The sequence below is a fragment of the Heliangelus exortis genome, chromosome 24 (assembly GCF_036169615.1).
Source record: "Heliangelus exortis chromosome 24, bHelExo1.hap1, whole genome shotgun sequence".
Lineage (NCBI taxonomy): Eukaryota > Metazoa > Chordata > Aves > Apodiformes > Trochilidae > Heliangelus > Heliangelus exortis.
Genome location: NC_092445.1, coordinates 341,475 through 356,694, shown reverse-complemented (window position 1 = coordinate 356,694; position 15,220 = coordinate 341,475). Strand labels below are relative to the sequence as shown.

The following is a 15,220-nucleotide window of genomic DNA, read 5'->3' as shown; positions in this document are numbered from 1 at the left end:
TTTCCTCAACAGCAATGTTAACCCTAATGCTCATCCACATCCTAATGCTCATCCCATGGGGCTGGGATGCCACATCCACTCCTCGCAGTTCTTCACCCAGCTTTGCAGCCCACAGGGTGACAGCATTGGACATGAATTAAAAAAAAAAAAAACAACAACAAAACAACAAACCGAAAACATTGAGGAAAATTATGAAGAGCAACATCATTATCCAGGCCAGCAATTAAGCACAGGCTTACAGGCCAGCACACGCTTAAATGATGTCCTGGATGGTGAAGCTTTCAGAAATCAGGGCCCCTTCCACAGAATGCGAAACTGATGGGAGGATCAACACCAACTTGTTCGTACCCCTGCAGTTTGTGTGAACAAACTGGAGAAAATAAAAGTGGAAGCCTCTCACCTCAACCACCTACATCAGGCAGCTGGGCTCTTTCCTTTGACCCCAGATACTCCAGATTATTCTCTGCATCCCACAATGGCTGGGGCAGAACTGAACAATGCTCGTCACATGCCCAATCCATCTGCATTCATTCCCAGGTTCAGGGTTCTGCCTGGCAGCCCCCAGCAAAGCAAAGAGGGGGACACAGGGGCTGCCAGAAGCCCTGGGGTGACACACATCACACTCCACACTGTATTAAATCCATTTAGTTCTTGCCTTAGCACTGGTTGGTGTCCATCCTGACGCCAGCTGGGAACAGCAGTGGAACAAACAGCTTATTTCTGTTTTCTCTCCGGGAGGCAATGATAGGGAAGGTCCCCTCCAGCGTGTCCTGTACCCCCCTGTCCAGGCTCAGGCCATCTGCACCCCCAGGTTTCTGCTGCAGCACCCAGTGGGGCTCTGGGATACTGGAGCAATGGCACAGGTGTATGTGTGCCAGACCTAGTAACTGGAAGAGGGGACTGGAAAAACAGCAAGCAGGAGGAAGAGAAAAAAAGATATTTGGCCTTTGTTTTTCTATTAATCCTGGCTTTATGAAATTTATTCTCCTGTATTTCTGTCAACAGCACAGAATACAGATGGGCAGATTTGGGAGTAAGAGGCTGGCACAGCGGTTACCTGGTTCTGTATCTCTGCTTTGAGCCTCCAGTCAGAGGCATGAGGAGCTGAGAACAATCTGGAGTTTGCAGCAAACCAAGAGTAAAAAAAAAAAAAACCAAAATGGCTAAGCTGAGTAAAAAAAAATCATTGCACCAAGTTGTCAGCAGCAGGGAAGCAGGAGCTTCAGCATCTCCAGAGGAGGGAACAATGCTCTGGGTCCAGCTCCAAAACCAGCAACAGGACAAAACCCAACAGCAACCAGCACCACCCATCTGAACCAAGGGAACCAGGGCACCCAGGCCACAGATGCAAAGATCACAACTTTGCAGGACATCCTCAGAGGCCAGGCCAGCCCTACTCACCAGCTTACAGACAGGGGAAGTCAGGCAGAAAGGAGAAATCAGATTTAGAAAGCTGCTCTGCTCTCTGCCCTGCTTCAGCTGTGGTTTGCCCAGCTGTGATATGTTTACATTTCTAGCAAACTTCATCCTGAGCTCCTTGGGCCAGATATTCTTAAGAATTCTTTATTAATTATATACAAGAGAGCTGCACCCATGGTGAGCTTCTCAAAGAGACAGGCTTGGACTATAATCTCCAGCACTGTGTAACCCCTGGGAATTTCTGTATCCTATGTTGATTTCTGTCGATTTTTTAAAAAATAGTTGTTTTGTAAAATTCCAGATTTTTTCCACCTGATACTCTGAGAGATACTAAGGTAGCATTCAGGCTTCTTGCTCTAAATATGAATGATAATATCTACAAGAGAATTCAGAGCCTGGAAGGCTGAAAGAAAGCAATTCACCTCCAAGGAAGCACTTACCTACTATTTCTATGAATAATAAACACTAGTTTATTAAGTGAATAAAATGCAGGATACCAGAACTTATTAGCAGCTGCGCTGTGAATAACCTGTGTTAGCAACCTGACACTTGAACCTGAGAAAACAGTGATGACTAAAAATGAGACTGAAACTTTTTTCTTAGTTTTCTAAAGTTTCTTGCAAGTTCCAACAGCTCTGATCTGTGAAAATCCTGAACTTCTGTCTCCTCGCCAAGCCAGGGCTCAGTGTGCTTTACTGATTGAAAAGCAGATACTGCACATGGCTGAGCCCATGAGGATGACAAAATGGGGATACCAGGGTTGCTCCCAGTTAGTCTTCCCTATGAACTTCCCCATTTCCATCTCCAGTTTCTTTGAGGCTGTTCAAATACACTATACACAGCAACTGAGAAGACAGCTTAAGATTCACATCAAAGGTTGGACTGGGTCATCTTGGAGGTCTCTTCCAACCTAAAAATTCTGTGATTCTGTGAAACTTTACATGCAGAGACACAAACCCCACTTGTTTTGTTACTAACCCCCCTTGGCCACCATGCTCAGGAGGAAGAGCCTGGGTGTGAGGAAGGTCATAGCCCACCCTATTGAAAAGTTGGTTCCCTGCTCCAGGGCCTGCAGCTCAGGTCAAGGGGGAGGAAACCCACCCAGCTGTACAAATGGTACCCCAGGGTTCAGCAGGAGGGAAAAACCTTGGTTCCTTTTCTCTGTGAAGGAGTTGGAGGAGAAAATTTTGCTGACAGTGTCTTCTTACTGCCATACTGTTGTTACTATCAGTTTCAATTATTATTTCCTCCTAAGGAAAATATTCCAGGGACTGCTGCTCCTTCAGCTTTCAGAAAAGCTGTGCTCCAAGGGAAAGCAGCTAACTCAGCCTCTCAGGGCTGGTGTGGAAGTGAAACTCCATCTGATTTAAATTAGGGAAAAATCAGACACCCTCAGCTCTTTGACACTGATTACTTATTGCTTTTCCTTGCAAAATGAAGGACAAGTCTGACCTTACATTAACTCCATGAGGATGCCATAGTGAGAAGCAGGCAACCAGCAGAGAACGTTCAAATTAACCTAAGGCACAGTCTGGACTCATTCCTCTGTTTATGTACATTTTTGAAGAGGTTTAATTAAGCTACCACATCTTAGGATGGGATTTTCAAAGCTATATAAGCAATTTCTAAAAATCCTGACTGCAAAGGGCAGTTCAGGCTCTCAAGATTCTTTGAAAATCCTCAACTGGTCTAACAGAATTAATTTTCTCCTGCAAATTAGGTACATATTTAGCTGAAATAACCTGGAGCTGTGTACAGAAGTTACACACCATCACAACCAAAGCACCTAGTCAGACTTAAGGTTACAGATTCATACTTTAGTGCTGTGTTCACGTATCAAAGCATCAACTACTCAAAGTGTAAAAATCACAAAATAGAAAATCAGGGCAGCTTCCAGCAAGGAGTGGTTGGGCAGTCACCCGGTGGTGGCCAAGGCACCTGTAAAATCAGCCAAATAATCAACCAAATCTGAGACTGGCCAAATTCTTTCACTAAAGCTTTAGATCTGTTTAAGGTATTTAAGATTATCTAAGTCCTTACATTGGCACAAGCTGTTTAAAATGATCTAGGGCTTTAGAGGGGTTTAAGCTGCTTATGCAGCTTTAAGGCTTTAAAAAGGTTTAGACTACTGAAAAACATTTCCCCTAAAGCAAGTGGGGTTGTTTGCTGGGAGCTGGTTGTACCATTTCACAGATTTCAACAGGATGCAAATGCAAAACTGTGTGTGAAGGAGTAAAATATTTTGTTTGCAACACTAAAAGTCATCCAGTCAATACCAAGTCTACAATTACTGAGTTTACAGATTACTTCTATTGGCACAAGTTTGAGAGGAGTGGCACAACCCAGTAAAAGCACTAAGAATTCTCTGTCTTTTTTAAGAAACAAATAGTACATATATATGAAAAAAGGTACTATAGGAAACTACATAAAAACTTAATATAACAATTCCACCTTGTTAAGAACAAGTAGACAAAGTGCCAGCATATAAGGATGATCCAGTGAGCCAGGATCATCTACCAGCAGTCCTGGAACACTCTTGGGCCAGGAAGGCTTTTCCAGGAGACCAGGAGGGGTTCAGTTCCCAGCTGCATCTTTGCAGCACAAAATCACAGCCCTTCAATTCATTTTTTGCAAGGAGCAGGCTCAAGCCCCACACTTCAGTTTAATGACCATCTTGCTGAATTGCAGAGCTCTTAAGAGCGAGGAGCACTTTCATTTTCTTAAGTCCTCCCTGGCAGGGCTAGCTGGGCTCAAAATATCCCCCAGAATCCCCAAAATTCACTTCTCTCTGAGATACATGCTTTTTCCTCTGAAGTTTACCTGATATCAAACTAGAGGATCTCTTAAATGCAAGAGAAACCCAGCTATAGTGCTGAGCTGAACCTACATGTATAGAGTCAATCATCAAGTCAAAGACTAAGTGAACAGCTACACCCTGTGCCCTCTCTACCTCTTTTCAAAAAACCTGTCTGTCAAAGAATTTTTACGCGTTGCCTTCAGAGCTTCTGCCTCTAGCTCAAGTTCTTGATACTCCAGAAGGATGTGAGAAGCTAAAAACCTTAAATCTTTCGCCACGGACTCCTCCTCCACTACCAAGCACTAAACCCAAGCTGTCACAGCTTACTGAAAAAACAGTAGAGCCCAAAGTGTCAAGAGAACGTGGTAAACCTGAACTGTTTGTGCCACCAGTGCTCCCTAAGCCACCTGTGCCAAGCCATCAGCCCCCTGTCATCAAACCTAGACCAGAGAAGTCTTCATGTCCCCAGTTACAATCACCACCAGATGGACAGAGTTTTAGGAGCTTCTCATTTGAAAATCCAGCACTACCCTCCAAGCCAAACCAACCCGATGATGGTTCTGATGACGACCATGAAAAAGTTGGGCTGCCTGCTTCAGTATTTATTAATACCTCTGAATCCTTGGAAGCTGAAAGGACATTTAAAGCTGGTAGCCCACAGGGACAACCTCAAAATGGATTGTACTATATTAGGAACTCATCTTCTAAGCCTGGAAAGGTGTTGGTTGCATGGGATGAATCTGTGGAAAAAGTGAGAAACTACAGAATCCTTGGGTCTTGGACCAACCCTGGGGTGCAGGGTTGCAATTGCTACCCCAACCAGACCTTCTACCAGCCCCAGCTCTGCTCCAGACGAGCCCAGAGCAGCACCCAGCCCAGCCTTGAGGAGCTCAGGGCTTTACTGCAGGGATGGAGTCACCACCTTGAGGGGCTTGAATTTCCTTCCCAAAACACTGTCTGGAGAATCCAGGCAATTCTTCTGCTTGAGGCTGTGATTTTTATAAACAGTTGCAAAAATAGTCTCCTTGAGCCAGTTAGATGTCTACAATCTTCACTTTCTCTTTCTGCCCTATGGAGGGGACCGTCCCTTCCCTACAGCCCTCTAGATGCAGAAAATGCAGTTACACAGGAACAAAGAGCCCTTTTTTTAGCCACTTGAGCATAGGCCCTGTGGTACACAGCCACCCTCTGCTCTCATTTACACAAACATAAAGGCAGAGTACAGCATCTGGCCATGTGTCAAAAGTCTTTAATCACATGATCAAGCTTATCTTAAATATTTTTTTATTAAAAGTTGTAAATAAGACAAGATTGCATTCTATCTGATAAACACCTCACAGGTACAGGGACATTACAATTACATATTCAACCTAATGCTTACTTATTAATCTTTTGATTGCTTGACTTCGCAACATTTAAGTGATACTGATGTAGCTTTGCAGTTTGCTCTTGAGTACCAAGTTCATTTTATGGTTACTCAGCCATGGAGAATCAAATATATTCTTTTTCATAATCAACACTTTTATTCCGATATGCGTTTTTGACTTGAGACTATGCTTTTCCAGACAGCATCAGTCTCTGAGCAGCTTTTGCAATGGTAAACATTGAGCAAAATCCAAATGACTGGAAAAAAAAAAAAAAAAAAAAAAAAAAAAAGACTGAAATAACAACAGAAACCTGTTATATACAGTTAACTGAGAAAATTGGCCTCTTGAATTTTCAATTTCCCAACCTCTGCAAAGAACAACAGACTGCACAGGGATGGGTTCATACCTCAAAAGTGTACACAGCATCCCAGCATCCCAAACCAATGTGCAGGATAACTATGGATACTGAGTAATTACAGCTTCCTTGGAGTCCTCTCTATCTGAGGATTATCATATGACTTGCAAAATTTTCATAAGCAATAGCATCCCACCAGGAGACTGCACTGGGAAATGCAAGGCAGCACCAGAACTGGTGAGCTGGTTAACCCAGGAGGGAAGGTATCCCCCTTGCATCCCAAAATTTCAATGGAAAAATGGAAATTTCAATGGAAAAATAGGTCCTGTCAGCAGCAGAGCTTCTGGATAGCTTTATCATCACTTGTTGCATTCCTGTGTTCACCATAAGCCAACCTGTCCCCCTAAATCAGCTACTCTGAGAGTTGAGTTACCTCCCTTGTGCCCCCATGCAAGCTTTCCAGAACATGTTTGAGTTCTGCTGTTACCTACACTCTTGTAGTGTTTTGTTATTTATATTATTGATCCCTGTCAGTGCCCAAAGCAGAAATTGGAGCACAGTAATACAGATTGCATAAAATGAGCAGAGAGCTCTTCCCCTCAGCATCCCCATGGACACAGCCCGGTCACCTTCTTCATAGCTCATGGTCAGCCAAGCACACTGCATGCTCTGGACTGCCCAAGTTCACTGTCTTTGCACAATTCACTGAAGGGCATCTCCTTACTGATATTATCATGTGCTCTGTCTGACAAAACATCCTGAAATCTCCATCAAGACCTGGGTCCCATGGAGCTGGACACTACACAAACAACAAGAGCATCTCTCTGCTCAACAGCGTGTGAGTTACACCCATGGCACACCAAAACCCACAGGGCTGGCAAGTGCTGAGGTGCCAACCAAGAACTGAAGCCAAGGAACACAGTTCTTGCCTTACAGAGTAAAATGTTTCTGTAAAAAAGAAAGAAACAATGAGTCTTTCTTGTCATAAACTGTCTGTAGGGCAGGGAAACAACAGACCTGGGCTCCCATCAACCATCCCCTGGCATTGGGAGAGCAGGTACACGTGTCTCACTTCATAGACACACGAGTGTGCAGAGGACTGAGGACAATTAATGATTTCATTTGCTGTGTGACCTAGGTGCTCAACTTTCAACAAGCCTTCTGCATCCAGATCACTAGGGTTTCACATGGGAAAACTCAGTCCCATCTATACTTAATCCACAGTGTCTTTGAGGACTAAAATAATGTATTTTCTGCCACAGCTAAGAAGCATGTCTTTCATTCTCACTATAAACCAAACCAGGTAGATATTCAGCACTCCAAAAAGCAACTCCCTTGGCTCTACCAGCAATACCTTCCATTCGTTACTGAATTTATGTGAAGTCTGTGGTTTCTGCTCTGCACCTTGCAGCCCCTGGCCAGCACACACCCTGGGACACCTTCTCACCATTGAAGCTGGCCCAGGATCAATGTGCACCCCCTGAAGGGGGTGGTCAGAGCCACACAGCTGCCTCCTCCTGGCATGGCTCCACATCTCCTTTGGAGACACAGAACCACTCTAAATATTTTCCTTCAATCTGCCACGGGTGCACAGTACATGTCCTTCACTTGCCAGGTAGCAGATTTTTTTTTTTCCACTGAATAAAATTGCTGTCCAGTGAATTAATTACACTTACAACCAAGTGGCACTATCAGGAAGGCAGAAGTTGCCTGTGCTGGCTGGAGTCAGCCCTGCTGCACCGGCTCATCAGGAGAATTCATTTCTAGCAACAGATCCGCTGCAGCAAATAATTTTCAGAAGAAACCTGGCCAAACTGCTTTTAAACAGCCATTAAAAACAAAACAACCTGTTTGGCTCAGCAATTTTCACTCTCCCATAACGTTCACTGTGATGGCAGAACCACAGAGATGATAAATATATGTTCAAAATACAAGATATAAGCAACCAAAAATGGGGTGGAGAGGAACATAATGTACAGGATTGCAATGACTATGACAGCCAGCACAGAAGCAAGTAAAGGCTATAAGCAGGGAGATGAGGGATGATGAATTTGGTTTTATGTACCAAGACACAGAGGTAAAGGGGAACTGGACTGGTAAGGATTGGAAATGCCTTTGAAACACAGACTATGTAGGATGGACTCTGGTTAGAGCTCATAATTAGAGACTCATGATTAGAGTCTACTTTTGCATATAAGCAATTATTTGGAACCCTGTGCTTGCTCCAGCTGCAAAAGTTATTTCAAATGCACTAGACCTTTTGAAATCAAATCCATCATTTAGTGGTAACACCCACTGGGACCTATAGAATGCATTTAAACTCTTCAGATCAACTAAAAGAAGTGGGTTAGAAGTTTTGTTTGTAGCATAGGTGTACTTTAAAGGATTCTGAGGTCATCCTTGACATCATCATAAGCAGCATTCACCTTCCACACTCACAGTTTAACAGAATGATAAATTTTGTGGTGACTTATTTGCAGCAGATCACTTGTTACATCAGGGTTTACTCATTTCTTTTTTCTGGCAACGCCCAACGTAGAGCAGTGAGTCAGCAGCAGCCCTAGGACCTTCCTCCAGGTCCAGCCACCCGTGGTTGTCTCCTTCACTGGATTTTATTAACCACACTCCTTTCAAAGTTGTCCCAGCATCCTACATCAAGAGCTGCCAGAGTGACAAGGTGGCATAAGGGAGGGGAAGTAAGCAACAGACAATTCCTCCACTGCACTGAAAACTCCAGGCACTCTGAGGGGTGGACAACCCATCCAAAACTTTCAAGTCCCATGGAATTCCCATGCAGAGAACTTGCAAATAGCCCTGGAGCAGCAGGGCTGTGGGATCCTCTTCTCCCAGCTGCAGGGAGAAGCAGATCAGCCAGGCCATTAGCGTCAGGGTCACCAGGGCATCCTGGGTCACAACAAACCATCCAAACCAACCCCAGGCTGGGACCAGCAGCTGGGTTCCTCCTGGGGACCATCCCAGCAGCTATTTCTGGGGCTCCCCCTCCCTCTGCTCCCAGGGGATGCTAGCAGCATCCCACGTCCCTCATCCACGAGGGCTTTCACACGCAGCCCAAGCTGGCCACACTGCATGCAACGTGCCTTGGTAAATTATTCAAGCCATTGGTAACAGCAACCAGTTGCAGAGTTCACCTCCAAACAGCCTGGACCCCACGACAGCACCCACACCCCCAGGATCCAGGGTTGCTCCTACTTCTCGCAGCAAGGATCATCTGTGCAGGGATGATTTATGCAGTAAAATACATTCCCCTGTGCATTTTCCCACAGCGGAGGTGTCTGCCCTGCAAACAGCAATCTAAATAAAATAAAATAAAAATACAGAAAGTGCTGCCTGTCGATAGTTGAAGCTTAGAGTCAAAACTTATTACTTGTATTTTCAATCTGCCAGGGACTCACACTGAGATCTTGGCCAAATGGCTCCCCCTTCCTCCTCCCCATTTCCCACACAGAAGAAAAAGTAAGACACAGAAAGGTTAAATGGGAACAAAAAAAGGCTATGCTTCTTCCCCCACCACCATCTCAGTTAACCACTGAGATAAGAGTTGAGCAAATCCATGACTTACGTAGCTGCTGCCTTTCCATTCTTGGTATAAAAGTTTCTGAGTTTTTTAAAGAACTAAACAGCTATGAATTCTGACATCCCTTTTGCAGTAAGGTCAGGAAGTATGGTTAAATATGGGTAAGCAAGAACCATCCCTCAATTATTTCTGAAGGTCCCCCAAGATAACAACTTGCACCTTTAAACAATCAAATAAATCAGCAGGCTGGGATGTGCTATTCCATGGTGCATCCACACTACTCCACATTATACATCTGCCTTAACTGAGCCAGCTGCAGTATTTAGCTTAACATGGAGGACAGAGATATTTTTCAGCCCCAAACAAGTCCAGAGTGGTTTGTGCTCCTACTAGCACAAGGCAGAGAGACTCACTCCCAACTGGTCCAATTAAAAATGATGGGTTTAGATCAATATTGTGTCTTGCTCTCCTGGCACTGATCCCTTTCTCACCAGGCTCCACATCATGAACACAGATAGCTGAGATTTCTGATAATTGCTGGACCAGACCAGGACCAGGACCAGGAGGAAATCCAAAATTAAAGGGAACCCAAAGAGGGGGTCCTTAAAGCACTGTGAATCTGGGCTTCTCTGGAGGTCCACAAAACTTCTTGACCCATCCACAGCTTTCTCAGTTTCCCTGCAAATATCCCCATTTACATAACTTGATTGAAGAGACAAGTCACAACCTCTACCAGAAATGAGCCAAGATGCTGGAGACAAATTCAACAGCCAAGACCTTGCACATCATGAACATTTATAGTTCTACAAGTATGTCAAACAAAATAATGAATAGCATCCTTTACAAGCACGATACGGTCAGGTGACCTGAGCTCCAGTGTCTGGGAGATCAACACTTTCATTTCCCTTTCTCCAGAGCTGATGAAAGAATAAAATACAGAGGGATGCAGGGCCACCAACTCCCACCGGTCCCAAGGTATTAGAGACCTCATGAAAGAGCAGCTCCTGGCAAGGCTCAGGTGCCACCACCCCTGCAGAGCATGCTTTAATCCTCTGTGTCCTGGTCAAGCTGCTGGGAGGAGGGTTTGGGCTGGGTGCCTCATGAAGGGTCTCATGGCCCCAGAGGCAGCAGAGCAGAACCCTATGCCCTACACAGGGTATGATTTGATAGGAAAAACAGCACATTCCCTTCCTCCTCCTTAGTCACCACCCTCTTGGGCTTTCTCGGGAGGTTTCTCATCAAAACTGTTTCTCTACAAAACTGTTTCTGCAGCAGCCTGAGCAGAGTGGGAGCTCGGGACTGGAAGCATCAGCAAGCTCCCACATGGCAGAGCTTTGCAGAAATCCCACTGAGCAAGCAGGCTGGCTGAGAGGAGTAAGAAATAAAGACCAATTCCCCCCATGTTTTGGTGCAGCTGGGAGGATTTGCAGCCTCTGAAAAGGAAAATTAGAAACCAAACCAAAACCAAACCAGCACTGGGTGCACTCCATCTGTACAATGTGAAAACCATGAAGTCCCTGCAGGACCATGCAGCCCCCCCTGCAAGCTGAGCATGGTTCCCTCAGCACAAGGGAAAGCAAGGTTTGGGGATACACATGGTTCATTTGCAGCCCACAGCATCGGTCTGGGGGTTGTCATTCCCCAGCAGCATTTGGGTTTGTCATTTCTGGCAGAGCAGGAGGGCAGGAGACACAAGGAGCTCACAGCCCTGCACCCAGCCAAAACCAGGCTTGCAGTATTCTCCTACCAATGGTTCAAAAATGTTTTTTTATATGTATTCGCCTGCATGCACCCCGTATCAAACACCTAATTAAAGATTATTTGCTTTCAGGGGTGTAGGGGGGTGGGACAGGATGGACCAGACTGCATATTCAGTTTTGATTACTTTTTATCTGGCAGGTTAGATATTCACAAGTTCTCTTTCTAGGGAGCCTCAAGGGGTTGTTTATATAAAATAAGCATTTTATTTCATGTGTTGCCCATCCTCAGCTTGCACAATTAATTGGGTTAAACTTTTTGCAGATCCTTTCCTTAACAGTCAGGCAAAAAAAACTACAGATACTCTTCCACAGAGACAGAGAAAAGAAATATATTGCTCTAACACACACCTAATCACACCAAGATACAGTTGCGAACTTTCAGACAAAGGGCTAATTTCTGCCCTCGGGTGAAGAAGGTCCCAGCAAGGATTGGATTTGGCCCTCAGAAAGGCCACTGCAGTCCCTGCTGCAAGCCCAAGCTCTCAGCTGTAGGAACAGAGCAGAAAACCCCAGAGCCCGAGTGAGAGCTGTGGGAAATGGGGCAGGTCCTGTACGGGGCTGCAGGTGCCCCCCCTGCCTCTGCCACAGCATGAGCTCCCCAGCAAAGGAGAAACTTCAGAATAATAACCCAGTGCTGCCAGACTGACAGCCCCAAGCTCATGCAAATAAAATTAAGCAAGGTGAAAAAAAAAAAAAAAAAAGAAGCCAGTGCCCAGGCTTTGTGCAGGCAAAAGGGGATCCAGCCATAGGTAGGGATCTAGCTGTTAAAATGAGGCTTGCAATAATTTTTATGGTGGCTTGGTTTGTTGGGTTTTGGGTTTTTTTTTTTTTTTTGTTTGTTTGTTTGTTTGGTTTTTTTGTTGGGTTTTTTTGTTTTTTTGGTGGGTTTGTTTTTTTTTTTTTTTTTTGTTTGTTTTTTTTAAATATGTTTAAGCATGCTGTAGCATCAGGTAACATCTGCTTCTACTCCACAGGGAATCAACATGCAGTATTGGAAGCAGAGGCACCCAGCATCCCCCTGGGAGGATGAGCCTCCCCAGGGAGCAACACATCCATCACCCCGAGAACACAGCAGCCAGGGTGCCCGGCCAGGCGCCTGCCTCTCTGCACACCCCTGGCAATCCCGCACATCGCCAAAACACTCAGTGTTCACCTCCCCCATCCCCCTACCCCCCAGCCCTGCCTACCACCAGCCAGGAAAAAAAAAAAAATAATAAATAATAATTTAAAAATTAATAATTTATGCACAGCGGGAGAAAATGAAGTTGCTGTCAAGCGACGATAAATTCATGCGACAGGCAGGGCTAATTAAGCAGGAGAGAGCAGTAAAGTAGCAAGGAGCGTGGCGGGGACAGGGTTACAGCCTGACTGGGGGCTGATTGACACCGCTAAGGTTACCTCGGGCTGGGGGAGCTCGCCCATCGCGCCATGCAGGCACCGCGGCCACCCAGGGAACACACACACCGAGAGCTATAGATACACATATATACATCTATATATAGGGAGATCTATCGCTGTGCAGCGGGCCAGAGGCTCGGTGGCAACCTGACACCTTTCGGGAGGCAAAATGGAATCTCACCGTCCGGTTGTGCACCCGCAGCAAGGGAGGGGGAGAGAAAAATGTACTGCTGGCAAATGTGTACGCAGAGAGCAACACCACCACCACCAAAAAAAAACCATAGTAAAACCGCCGGTGCTTACCTTTGCTGGGTGTCGGCTGGCAGATCCCGGGCTGTTTTGGGTCAGTGGCTGCTCCCTTCTTTATGAAATGTTCGGTTCAGCCCGTGCTATTTGCATTCTTTCATTAGCACCTGTTTCAAGTAAGGAAGGAGAAAGCTCATTACGAGATCAGCTTCCTTTCAAAATAAATTATTTAAAAAAAAACAAAAAACAACAGATGCACGCTGCCAAACAATAACAACGCTAATAAGAAAAAATACTAATAATTTAAAAAAAACAAAACACATGTATATTAAAGCCCCAAACTAGGCAGTTTAATAATGGGAGATCTTGCAGGTTGTGAGCATGCTCCAGCCGGAACAAATCCTTCCTCTGTTATTCCTCTGAATAAAAATAAACCACGATCAAGAAACCCAAACGGAAGCTTCCTCTTAGAATCCCTGCTGCTGAAAAATATGTAATAAATTCAGCCCGAAGACGCAGACTCTAATCAGCAGCTGTTTTCTGGATCCAAAGCCAGCCAAAGCCTCTCTTGTCTTTTCCCACTATGAGTCTAGGCCTTTTTGAAAAGGGTTTTAACCTTTTAAAGATACAGTGCACCAATTATCACTTCTGGAGGACTGTCACTCAGGGTGCAAATAAATTAATAAAGCAGCAGCAGCGGCACAGCCAGAGCAGGGGGAGGTGCAGTTTGCACAAGCAGTCTTTCTTCGTGAAGATTATTATACGATTATTATTTTTTTAATAGGATGCCCCCCCCTCCTCCTTTACCCCCTCCCAGCTTGGGGGGAAGAATAATAAACAGAAAACTTGCCACTCAGCTCTTGGATAAATGCATTGTCATTATAAAAATTAACAGCTGCTGGCTGCGATTCAGGGAGCTGCTCCTTATCAGGGTTAAATTTGTTGCAACTGAATTTGAGGTATTAACAGTTTCCATCCCAGGCTGAGGTGTGAGAGGGTTAATGACATGCAGAGAAGGAGCTCTGTCAAGTGCTTCCCATCAAACTAAGGATCAGGCTGCGAAGTTTGAACCGAACAGCCCTGGCACAGCAATAAAGCATTTTTCCGGGAGTGAGATTTTTGGGTATTTTAGGAAACCGAACCCAAGCCCCCAGAAAAGCTCAGCCCTCCACTAACGAGCACCGCAAAGCTCCGGCAGCCCCCTGCGTGGCACAGCTCCCCGGGGGGCATGGCCAGGCCAGTTCTCCCACGGGGGATGGAGGTGCCGGGTCCCCCAAAGCTGAGGCTCCCCGGGCCTGGCACCCCAGGGCAGCGTCCCCCGGCAGCCTAACGCCTCTCCTGGTGCCAGCAGCACCCTGCCCACCTGGGTGGCAATGGCATCCTCCTGGTCAGGGAGCGAGGAGCCATCTCCGAGGTGCTGCGGCTCCGCACCCCGCGCTCCTCCCTGCCCGGTGCTCTCTCTGCAGCCCCCGGCATGCGAACCATCGGGAGCCAGCGGTCCTCCCGCCCTCTCTCTCTCTCTCTCCCCCCTCCTCCTCCTCCTCTTCAGCAGAAAATCATCATATTTCATGTGTCGCTGCTCCAGCCTCGCCAATTGGCTGGGCACTGGCAGGCGGAAATGTCAGGAGCAGCCCAGCATCGCTGCCTGCCCGCTCCCCACGGGTCCCCACTGCTTGCAAACCACAGCCTGGGGCAGGGGGCACAGGCCTGCCCATCAAAACGGGAGAGAAAATGGGTTTTGGGGTGTCTGGGCTTGCTTTTTTTTGTTTGTTTGTTTCTTTTGTTTTGGTTTTTTTTTCTCTTTTTATGCCACTTTGGCTGAGCTCCGGAAGGATGCAGCCTGCCAGCAGCTTGACCTTGACCCACAGGGGTGCGTTGCTCTGCTAGCAAGAAGTATTTTCCAGATGATGGAGATCCAGAACATCTGCTCTGCTCCACGGAGTCACCTCCCTCTCCATCGGGCCACACCGAGGGGCTCTGCTGGCCCCCTCCAGCACCAGCTCCAGAGCTGCAGCTCCAGTAGCACTAGAGGTACCATAGATGCTTGGAGGGACAATGCCCGACAAATAGATGCTTTCTTTTTTCACCTATTTTCAAAGTCAGTGCATTTGTTTACCACTTGCCCACCTCCCTACCTTCAAGATCTTTCAAACAAGACATAGCAGCTATTTTTTTCATCATCTTAACAGCTGGAGAAGCTGGGATTTGGAAGTAAGGGTTTGCCTGAAGCTATCCAGAGTGGAGAAATGGCTCAAGTAGGAAGACAGCCCAAGACTTAATGTATCATCCTTTTCCTTCTCAAAGCACATGGAAAAAAAAAAATCCAAAAACCTTCTTGGGAAA

General features: G+C 46.0%; 1 protein-coding gene across 6 annotated transcripts in view; it reads right to left on the bottom strand.

Moving 5' to 3' along the window:
- HIVEP3 (HIVEP zinc finger 3) overlaps positions 1–14,369 on the bottom strand; it is a 221,950-nt gene extending 207,581 nt beyond the window's left edge. For 5 of the 6 annotated variants that reach the window (XR_011730444.1, XM_071767461.1, XM_071767460.1 and 2 more), the window contains exon 1: positions 12,935–13,450. The gene's annotated coding sequence lies outside the window, so the exon portion shown is untranslated. Of the gene's footprint in view, positions 1–12,934; positions 13,451–14,240 lie in introns of those variants that run through there. The other variant, XM_071767459.1, reaches the window with a different exon arrangement.
- Between the last annotated feature and the right edge of the window lie 851 nt (positions 14,370–15,220).